The sequence below is a fragment of the Arachis ipaensis genome, chromosome B10, assembly GCF_000816755.2.
Source record: "Arachis ipaensis cultivar K30076 chromosome B10, Araip1.1, whole genome shotgun sequence".
Classification (NCBI taxonomy): domain Eukaryota; kingdom Viridiplantae; phylum Streptophyta; class Magnoliopsida; order Fabales; family Fabaceae; genus Arachis; species Arachis ipaensis.
In genome coordinates, this window is record NC_029794.2 from 41,535,305 (window position 1) to 41,545,712 (window position 10,408).

Sequence of the window (10,408 nt, forward strand, 5' to 3'; positions counted from 1 at the left end):
TTATTATTGACGGTTTAGAATTCTTCAAATCAAGTCTTGTTGTAAAGTATAGTTTCCAAACTAATCAATAATCCTTTCATACAAAAGATTGTTTGTCACTAGTACAAACCCCTAAATTTATAAACCGAAGTATTGAACCTCGGGTCATTCTCCCTAGGAATTGCAATGAAGTGTCTTGTTATTGGTTATGAGGTATGTTTGGGGCTTTTGAGATTTTAGACAAGAAATATAAATGGCAATGAAAGTAAACTAATGACTAAAAGGGCTCTTGGCAAGATATGAGAACTAGAAGTCCTATCCTAGTTATCCTCCTCAATTGTGACCATAAATTATTCAATGCTACCACTTAGTTAACCTCTAACCATGGAGGAAAGTCAAGTGGATGAATCAACTTGATTCCACAAGTCCTAGCCAACTCCCAAGGGAAAGACTAGCGTTAGTGGTATCCAAATCAATTAGCAACTTCTAATTATCGAACAACAAAGGAATTAGATAACTCAAGCGTCACTAATTACTCTACCTAGGCCAAGAGGGATAAAAATCTATACTAAAATCTAACCAAGCATTTCATCAAACAATTGGAAGGCACTAAAGAAGAGCAAAGTAAATTGGCATCAACAAAGGCATCTAGCAACAATTATTGCAAGGAATTAATAACAACAATCAAAAGAAACACAATTATCACGAATTACCTCAAATTGCATTAAAAGAAAATAGAATGAACAAAAGTAGATCTACAAACAAAGTAGAAGGAAATATAACAAACAATAGAAGAATGATAAATGTAACAACAAAGAATTAAGAAGAAGAAGTAGAAGAGAACATGAATTAAAACCTAGATCTAAGAACTAAACCTAATCCTAATCTTAATCCTAGAGAGAAGTGAGAGCTTCTCTCTCTAAAACTAAAACTAAACTAGCCTAATGTGTGTGTGTCTATCCATGATATGCCTTCCCCTTCATTCCTTGGTCTTTTTAGCCTTTTCCCGCCAAAAATCCAGCTCCAAATGGGGTTGGAAACCCTCCAAAATCGCCAGGCACGTGTTTGACTAAAGGAATCACGTGTGGCTGATGAGAAAAACTTTTGCGTGGTCTAGAAATTTGCGGATAAATCCTCGTTGCAAGTATAGTTTCTAAACCTTCAAAAGTCCTTTCATACAAACGTTTTTGGTTGTCACAAGTAACAAACCCCGTTAAAATTGATAACCGAAGTATTCAAATCTTGGATCGTCTTCTCAAGGAACTGCAAGGAAGTATGTTCTTACTATTGGTTATGGAGATTGTAAATTGGGGTTTTGAGAATGAGGAGTGAATAGTTTAATTAGCAAATAAAGTAAATGAAGAACAAGCAATTTAAATGGCAAGTAAAATAAATAAATGACTGTAAATAAACTTTTGGCAAAGTATGAGAAATTGGAGGTCCTATCCTAGTTATCCTTATCAATGATGATGAAAATTGAATCTTAATTCCACTTTGTTAACCTTTACTAAGATAAAGGAAGGTCAAGGGGTTAATTGGTTTGATCTTCGAATCCTATTTATTTCCTAAGAAAAGATTGGGATTATTGAAGTTCAATTTAATTAACAAAGATAACAATTATCAATCATGTTTGAGTTTGATAACTCCTGAGTTACTGATTTCTTAACCAAGACCAAAAGGAGAAAAGTAAATCTACTGGAATAAAAATATCTTCAGATAGGAATAACAATAATGTAAATAAAAGAAAGCAATATTAAACTGAAATACCTCAAATAACATTAATTCAAAGAGTAATCTATAACATAGAAGAATTCATAAATAAAATTGGGAAAATAATAAAAAGGAATATTGAACCTGATAAAGATATAATCCTGAAAAGTGAATAAAATTCTAATTCTAAATCCTAATCCTAAAAAGAGAAGAGAGAGGAGTGAACCTCTCTCTAAACTAAATCTAAATCATGAAAACTAACTAAAGTGGAGACTCTCTTTGAATGGATGCATTTCCCCACTTCATAACCTCTGGTCTATGCTTTCTGGACTTGGATTTGGGCCAAAAATGTCTTCAGAATTTGCTATGAGCGTTTTCTGCAATTTCTGGCGCGTGGCCTCTGTCACGCGTCCGTGTGGGTCACGCGATCGCATCATTCGGAGTTTTCCTTGTCACGCGGTTGCGTCAGTAATGCGACTGCGTCATATGTGCTCTGCTTAAGGCGCGCGGTCGCGTCAGTCATGCGGCCGCATTAATGCCTTTTCGCGCTAGCATGCGGCCACGTCGCCCATGCGATCGTGTGGTTGCCAGTTTCTTCAAAAACTCTGTTTTGTGCTTTCCTTCCATTTTTATATGTTTCCTTTCCATCCTTTCAGTCATTCCTGCCTTAGAAGATCTGAAACTACTCAACACACTAATCACGGCATCGAATGGAAATAAAAGTAATTAAAATAATTAATTTTAAAGCATAGAAAACATGTTTTTCACATACATCACATAATATGGAAGGGAAAGTAAAACCATGCAATTGATATGAATAAGTGGGTGAAGGATTGAATAAATCACTCAAACTAAGCACAAAATATATCATAAAATATGGGTTTATCAACCTCCCCACACTTAAACAATAGCATGTCCTCATGCTAAGTCCAAGAGTAATGTTAGGTTAAAGTGGTGGAATTCCATGCAATGCAATCTAATCTAAATGCAACTACCTAGATGCATCATACAATTCTAATTTTTATTCACTTCTTTATAAAGTTTGCATGTAGTTGAATTAATTCACATTCTCAAGGAGTCATATATATATATATATATAGCCAAACCTTAGATAGTTGATAAAGTGCCTTTACAATTGAGATGGGAGAGAAAAAATTTTTATAAACTTGCAAGACAATTAATAATTCAAGCAGAGATATATGTTAATGAGCTATTGAACCCTCACTGGATTTTGTGTTTACTCTCTAGTCACTCAATGTTTATTGGGTTAATCACACTATTCTTATTTTTATTCTTTCTTTCTACAACTTTATTCTTCATCTAACCAATCAATAATTATAGAATATAGACATACCAAAAACCATGAGGTCTTTAGTTAAGGTCGTAATGGGTCCAAGGTAAAGGTAAGGGTATATGTATAAGGCTAAGTGAGCTAATAAGTGAATCCTTAATTAGTCTAAGATCTCACCTAACATACATACTTTGTAAAGCAAGGCTTCTTTATCTATTTTTCTATATTTTTCCACTTTTGATGTTACATGCTCATACTTTAACTTTTGTCCCATGTGCATTTATTTTGCATTTGGGAAATCCTTTTGTATCCCCTTTATTCAACTACTGAAAAATAACACCTTTTTTTTTATTGCACATGGTAATTCAATTATTTGATTTTACATGAGCATGTTTCTCAAAATTTTTATTTTGAATTATTTTATTCTTTTCAACTTTTCTACCTTTTGTTTTTATCATCCATGTTCCCAATAGGTTTCCCACATTTAAACCATACATACTTCCTATCTTAAGCTAACCAAGGATTCAACTTGGGATTTTTATTTTGTTTTTCTGCTTAAGGCTAGTAATGTGGCTGATAGAATAAAAAGGGATATAAAGGCTCAAGGGGCTAACAAGGGTGATGTAAAGGGTAGGCTAATTTGGGATAAGTGAGCTAAAATTAAACAATGGCCTCAATCACTCTCTTGGTATGTATTTCTATTTTATAATCGGACATATAGATTAAAACAAAATAAAGAACACCAGAATAAATAAGAAGGGCAGAACACACAGGAATAAAATATTATGGTTTGAATGTAACCATACAATTAAGCTTAAAACTCACAGGCTGTGTGTTCTCTAGCTCAAAAATCATTTATCAGTTATGTATGTCATGCAGGTTTAGTCAAAAATTCCCATTATTCTCAATGTAAAACTTAAGGTGTCTTTAAAGTTCTAGTGTTCCTCCTTGATGAAATGCTGTTAATTAACTAACATTTAATGCTATATATACAAGGTGTGTGGATTGTTGTTCTTAAGTTCAAGTCTCTAGTTTACTTCCTTTTTATATTTTTCAATTTAAACTAAGCTATCTTATGCTAAAAAGGGTAAACTATACTAATTAATCCACAATTTCTATAACTAATAAGTTAGAATTGTAACTAAAACTAAATGGCTAAAATATGAACTAAAGTGCAACATAGAATAAATACATAAAAATAGCAATATATATAAGTACTGAGAAAATAAAAATAAAAATAAAAATAAAAATATAGAAAAGTAGCAAAATAAATAAAAAGAGTATGTAGTGGTTCACCAAAAAAAAGAACGCCAGAGATGGCGACCTCCCCACACTTAAAATGAAGCATCGTCCCTGATGCTCACTCAAGCAGGGTGTGAAGGGGTGTCATCACTGGAAGGGTGGGTAGCTGGAGTCTCTGTGGAGGTGGTCTGAGGATCTGCCTGCTACAGAGGAGGTGCTGACTGGATAGGGATCTCGGGGTCTACAGCCTGAATCTGAGGCGGAGCCTCCTAATGTGATGCGGCCTGCTCTGTGCCTGCCTACGCAGCCTCGCTCTATGGATGGGTCTCTGCCTCGTGATCATCCGCCTCCTCCTCGGATGCCTCGGATGGTGTGTCAGGCTCAGAGAGAATGTCGCCAGATCGTATCATCAGCTTCAGGTGCTCATAGCGTCACTTGTTGCAACGCTCCATCTGGTCAAGCCGTCGAAACAGGCGGTGCACTAGATGATAGACGGGCTCTGGGGCAGGTGGAGGTGCAGTGCTGGTGGCAGGGGTAGCTGTGGAAGAAGAGGGGCCGGCAGATGGTGTGGCTGTCTCAGCAGTAGCAGTGAGGAAAGGAGGTCTGTAGCCCAAAGCCAGAAAGTTCCTGCTGTGAGGGATAATCTTCTTGTATTCTGCAGCAGGTGGCTTTTCATCAGCATCCTCCCAAGGCACGTCAGCTCGACGGCCTAGCTGTGTAATCAGATAAGGAAAGGGAAGAGTGCCTTGGACGTGGACCTTGGCCATATAGTACCGGATAAAGCGTGGCAGGTACAGGTCCTTACCCTCCATCACACACCATAGGAGGGTGATCATAGCGGCTGGTATCTCAGTCTCGTGAGTACTCGGCATAATGAAGTTGCTAAGTATCTGATGCCATAGCCGAGCGTCATCATTCAAGTAAATCCGCTTGATTCCCTTTGGCATGGTGGTGTTCTGACCCATAATCCAAGGAACGGTCGGGTCAAGGGCTATCCTGGCCTTGACTGCATCCCAATCAAACTTCATGAAGCGCATATCCTCCTCAGCTTTTTGATAACCATCTAGCTGATCAGATTTAGGCAGAAGCTTTAGAACATCCTCTATGGCCTCTTCAGTGACCAGAATCTGCTTCCCTCTTAGGTTCACTGCATCTAGGGAAGTCTTGAAGTAATTACAGTAGAATTTCCTTACCCAAGATGCATTGACCTCAGTCAGGTTTCTTTCTAGGAAGAACCAGCCTCTTTGTTTGATCTGATCAGAGGTGTATTGCTGGAGTTCTTCTGGGATCTTCAAAGTCCTCTCCAGTTATAGGTTCCTAGAGGCTGCAAACACCGGATACTTAAGCTCACAGTATCGGTTTGCAAACTTTACTGGATCAGTAGCAGGGAGTAGCTAGTCGGCCTTCTCCTGCGGGGTAAAGTTTTTCTCTCACCAGGAGTCATCGTGCATGATGTCCATGATGGACATAGCGGATTCTCCTCTTTTACGTTTGCCAGTTGTAGCCTTTGCTTTTCCTTTTCTTTGGCTGGCAGACATTCTGAAAGACAGAAAACCAGGATATAATAAAAACAGGAAAACAAATAGGCAAATAGTCAAAAGAAACACAAAGTGGCAAAGGAGCAATAGGATAAGGAAAATGAGTTAAGTAAATATGCATTAAGGATTGTATAGGAGTTAAAAGTCTGAAAAGAAGAATTCACAATCCAAAATGTAATTGAATTCATGTTAAATAGAAAAATTAACATCATGCCATGGTTAGAATGTTAAAAGAAAGTGAAAGAAAATCAGAAGAGAAGTTTTGAAAGGTTAGGTTGGTTAGAATTGAAAAAGAGTTTAGGAAGTTAACATTAGTGAGTTAGTAAAAAGTGGGTTAAAGTAAGTGGCATAATGAAAATATTCCAAGTAACAAGTATTCACAGTTAGAAGCTATAAGTAACTCATATCCAAATAAGGAAAACAGGTTGATGATGATTCAAATAGATATAGAAATAGCAAAAATTGGAATCAAACATCAAAAATGCAAATTATGAACCAGGAAATCAAAGAGAATGAGAAAGCTTGCCCTGGCATTCATGAATTGGTTTGGTTAAATCTAAGGAAAGCACAGTTGAAAATGCCAAAACCAAGACATGAATGGAAATATTTTACAGAAATTTGGACAGCATTCCGGCTAAAATTGGATTGTCCCAGAAAATAAACATCAACAGAATAGTTCATATGAATCAAAAATACAGCTGCAATTACATATAAGGAATAAGAACATGAAAAATCAGAGTAAAGAGCAGCATGAAACAAGAAATTACAGCATATGAACAAAACTAACATCACAGCAACAGCAGAATTGCGAATTGATAAAACAAGAAACATGAACAGTGCAATTAAATAGGCCTAAATCCACTAACCACATCCTAGGCTACCTAACAACCTAAAATCCACTACAACATGCATATCTAACTAGCCTAATGACGAACATAAACAGAAAAATAGGAATTAACTACGAAGGATAGAAGGGTGGCGTTCATCGGAACCTGGTAGGTGTAAGAAAGAGAGTGGGGCAGAGAGGTGGCTGGGGATGACGGCGGTGGCGTCCGGCGCGGTGGAAGAGGGTCGCGCGGCAGTGTCTGGGTGGTTCGGTGGTGGGGGCTGGGTGGTGGTGGTGTGATTGGAGAAGAAGAGAGGGAAGAGAGGGGTTTGGGGGGGGCGCGACTGGTAGGGTTCGCGTGACTGGGGGGTTATAAATTTGAATCCACGTGATCGCCTGGGGCACGCGGTCGCGTGGTTGGGCTAAAATGGTGGTTGACGCGATCGCGTGAGTGGCGCGATCGCATGGGATAGCAAAAAGAGTGAATGACGTGATCGCCTGGGCCATGCAATCACGTCACTGGAAATTGTGCTAAACGCACGAATCCAGCGTCGTTTCAGCGCAACTCTCTGTCTCCTTTTGGGATGTTGTGTAATCCATGCGACGCGATCGCATCGCTCACGTTGTCACGTGGGATTGATGTTGTACAACTGACGTGGTCGCGTCAGGGACGCGATTGCATGGGCATTTTGTGCAAAACGCACAATGGCCGCACGATTCCAGCCTAACTTTCTGGACGTTGGATCTTTATGCCGATCTCCAGATCACGCGGCCGCATGAATGACGCGGTCGCAACTTGACGCGATCGCATGGATGAAGCGGTCGCGTCGCACACCCTTTTTTTGTGCAAAATACAGAATGCAATGCTAATATGAATGTTATGCATGATTCCAGGTTCAATGAAGTAAAAATAAAATAAAACTCAAAAATAAACAAAATAGAATAAAATAAAATAAAAAAGAACGATCATACCAAGGTGGGTTGTCTCCCACCTAGCACTTTTAGTTAAAGTCCTTAAGTTGGACATTGGATGAGCTTCCTGTTATGGTGGCTTGTGCTTAAATTCATCCAGAAATCTCCACCAATGCTTGGAATGCCAATAGCCTCCGGGGTCCCAAACTAGGCATGTAAAGCTTCTGAGCAGCTTCAAATAGATTCTCAGGCTCCCGGGGTGATGATTGTCAGAATAGATTCCAGGATCCCAAACTTGGCTTTTGAATCCGCCTTCGTTCTGATCTATATTTTTCCATCCGGGCGGTTTAGAAATTAGATTCTCACCAGAATAACCAAACATTTTCCGAGATCCATTTGATAGATCATGATGCCAATCCGTGCACTTCAAGTTGAAGCGTGGAACCTTATTGAACCTTGTGCACCAGCTCTGAGCACGAGTCATTTCCCTTTTACTCTTAAAGCCGCAGAAAGCTCTAAGCTGGCCATCTGTTTCAAGCAAACCATATTCAAGTGGAAAAATAAAGCTAAAGGTTAAGGATTGTACCCACTTGAAGCTTGTATTGGGTGGTAATGGCCTTGGGATAGGTGGTTCCAATGGTTCTGTGAGTTCTACTCCCTTGTGCTCTTCTGTGAAACTCTCCACTTCTTTGCAAGATTCTTCAAATGTATCCATGTCCTGATCAAAGACATCTATGTCTTCCTCATCACTTAAGTCATAGATTGGAGGTTGAGAAAAATCTACCTCCGTATCATCTTCGTATTCACTTGGGGAAGATTCTTCGATTTCAGAGAATTCACTTGCAGATGCAAGTTCATTACTAGAAGAACTTGACTTGAGATTATCATTATCAAGAAAAATTGTTTCTTGGATTATTCTATCTAGTTCTTCATGAAATAACTGCCTTGGGGATTGTGCACTATCCTCCTTAGCATCAGTTGTAATGTCCTTGACAGAATTCTCCACAACTTTGGGTTCCCATGGAGGTTCAGCGTCTCCTAAGTCTTCAACCAACTCTTCTTCTTCAATAATGACAGCTTCATCTACTTGTTCCAGTACGAAACCATGCTCTGTCTTGTCTACTGGAGTTTCTAGTATCTTCTTCATACTATGCTCTTCGTTAGATTGTCCACATGGGGCTGTGGGAGGTCCTTGAATGTTCGAATGTCTAGAAGATAATTGACTTACTGCTTGCTCCAGTTGATGAAGGGTTGTTTGAAGTCGATTTACTGTTTTCTTGAGGCGAACCTCTGATTCTCGGGGTGATAGATTTGGATATGGCACCGGGGAAGTGGTGGTGTTTGGGAGTGATTGGATTGGAATCGGGGTAAATGCGGATCATGTGGTGGCGAATGGTGAAAAGGAGCTTGTGAGTGTGGTGGTTCGAAGTTACGTTGAGAGGATGGCCTATAAGCACATAGTGGGGCTTGTTAGTGATTACAAGACTGTCCACCATGTCTATTGGCTTGGTATGCATTGTAGAATGGTCTTTGTCCATGATATCTTGGAGGGTGTTGTTGCCTAAAGGGTTGATCAGATCCTCTTGGCTCCATCCATCTTTGATTGTTCTGACCTTGATGCATGTTCCTGTTATAACTTCCATTCCTTTCAATAACATTAGAACCAAACTCAAAGCGAGAGGGGTGAGAGTTCATAGTAGCTAATATAAATAAAAAGGGAAAATAAAGACAAATAAACAAGTAAAAGAAAAATATTTACAATAACCAATAATAAGGCACACGATTGCAATTCCCGAGTAACGGCGCCATTTTGATGAGAAAAACTTTTGCGTGGTCTAGAAATTTGTGGATAAATCCTCATTGCAAGTATAGTTTCTAAACCTTCAAAAGTCCTTTCATACAAACGTTTTTGGTTGTCACAAGTAACAAACCCCTTTAAAATTGATAATCGAAGTATTCAAACCTTGGGTCGTCTTCTCAAGGAACTGCAGGGAAGTATGTTCTTATTATTGGTTATGGAGATTGTAAATTGGGGTTTTGAGAATGAGGAGTGAATAGTTTAATTAGCAAATAAAGTAAATGAAGAACAAGCAATTTAAATGACAAGTAAAATAAATAAATGACTGTAAATAAACTTTTGGCAAGGTATGAGAAATTGGAGGTCCTATCCTAGTTATCCTTATCAATGATGATGAAAATTGAATCTTAATTCCACTTTGTTAACCTTTACTAAGATAAAGGAAGGTCAAGGGATTAATTGGTTTGATCTTCGAATCCTATTTATTTTCTAAGAAAAGATTGGGATTATTGAAGTTCAATTTAATTAACAAAGATAACAATTATCAATCATGTTTGAGTTTGATAACTCCTGAGTTACTGATTTCTTAACCAAGACCAAAAGGAGAAAAGTAAATCTACTGGAATAAAAATGTCTTCAGATGGGAATAACAATAATGTAAATAAAAGAAAGCAATATTAAACTGAAATACCTCAAATAACATTAATTCAAAGAGTAATCTGTAACATAGAAGAATTCATAAATAAAATTGGGAAAATAATAAAAAGGAATATTGAACCTGATAAAGAGATAATCCTGAAAAGCGAATAAAATTCTAATTCTAAATCCTAATCCTAAAGAGAGAAGAGAAATGAGAGAACCTCTCTCTAAACTAAATCTAAATCATGAAAACTAACTAAAGTGGAGACTCTCTTTGAATGGATGCATTCCCCCACTTCATAACCTCTGGTCTATGCCTTCTGGACTTGGATTTGGGCCAAAAAGGGCTTCAGAATTCGCTATGAGCATTTTCTGCAATTTCTGGTGCGTGGCCTCTGTCACGCATCCGCGTGGGTCACGCAGTCGCGTCATTCAGAGTTTTCCTTGTCACGCGGTCGCGTCAGTAATGTGAC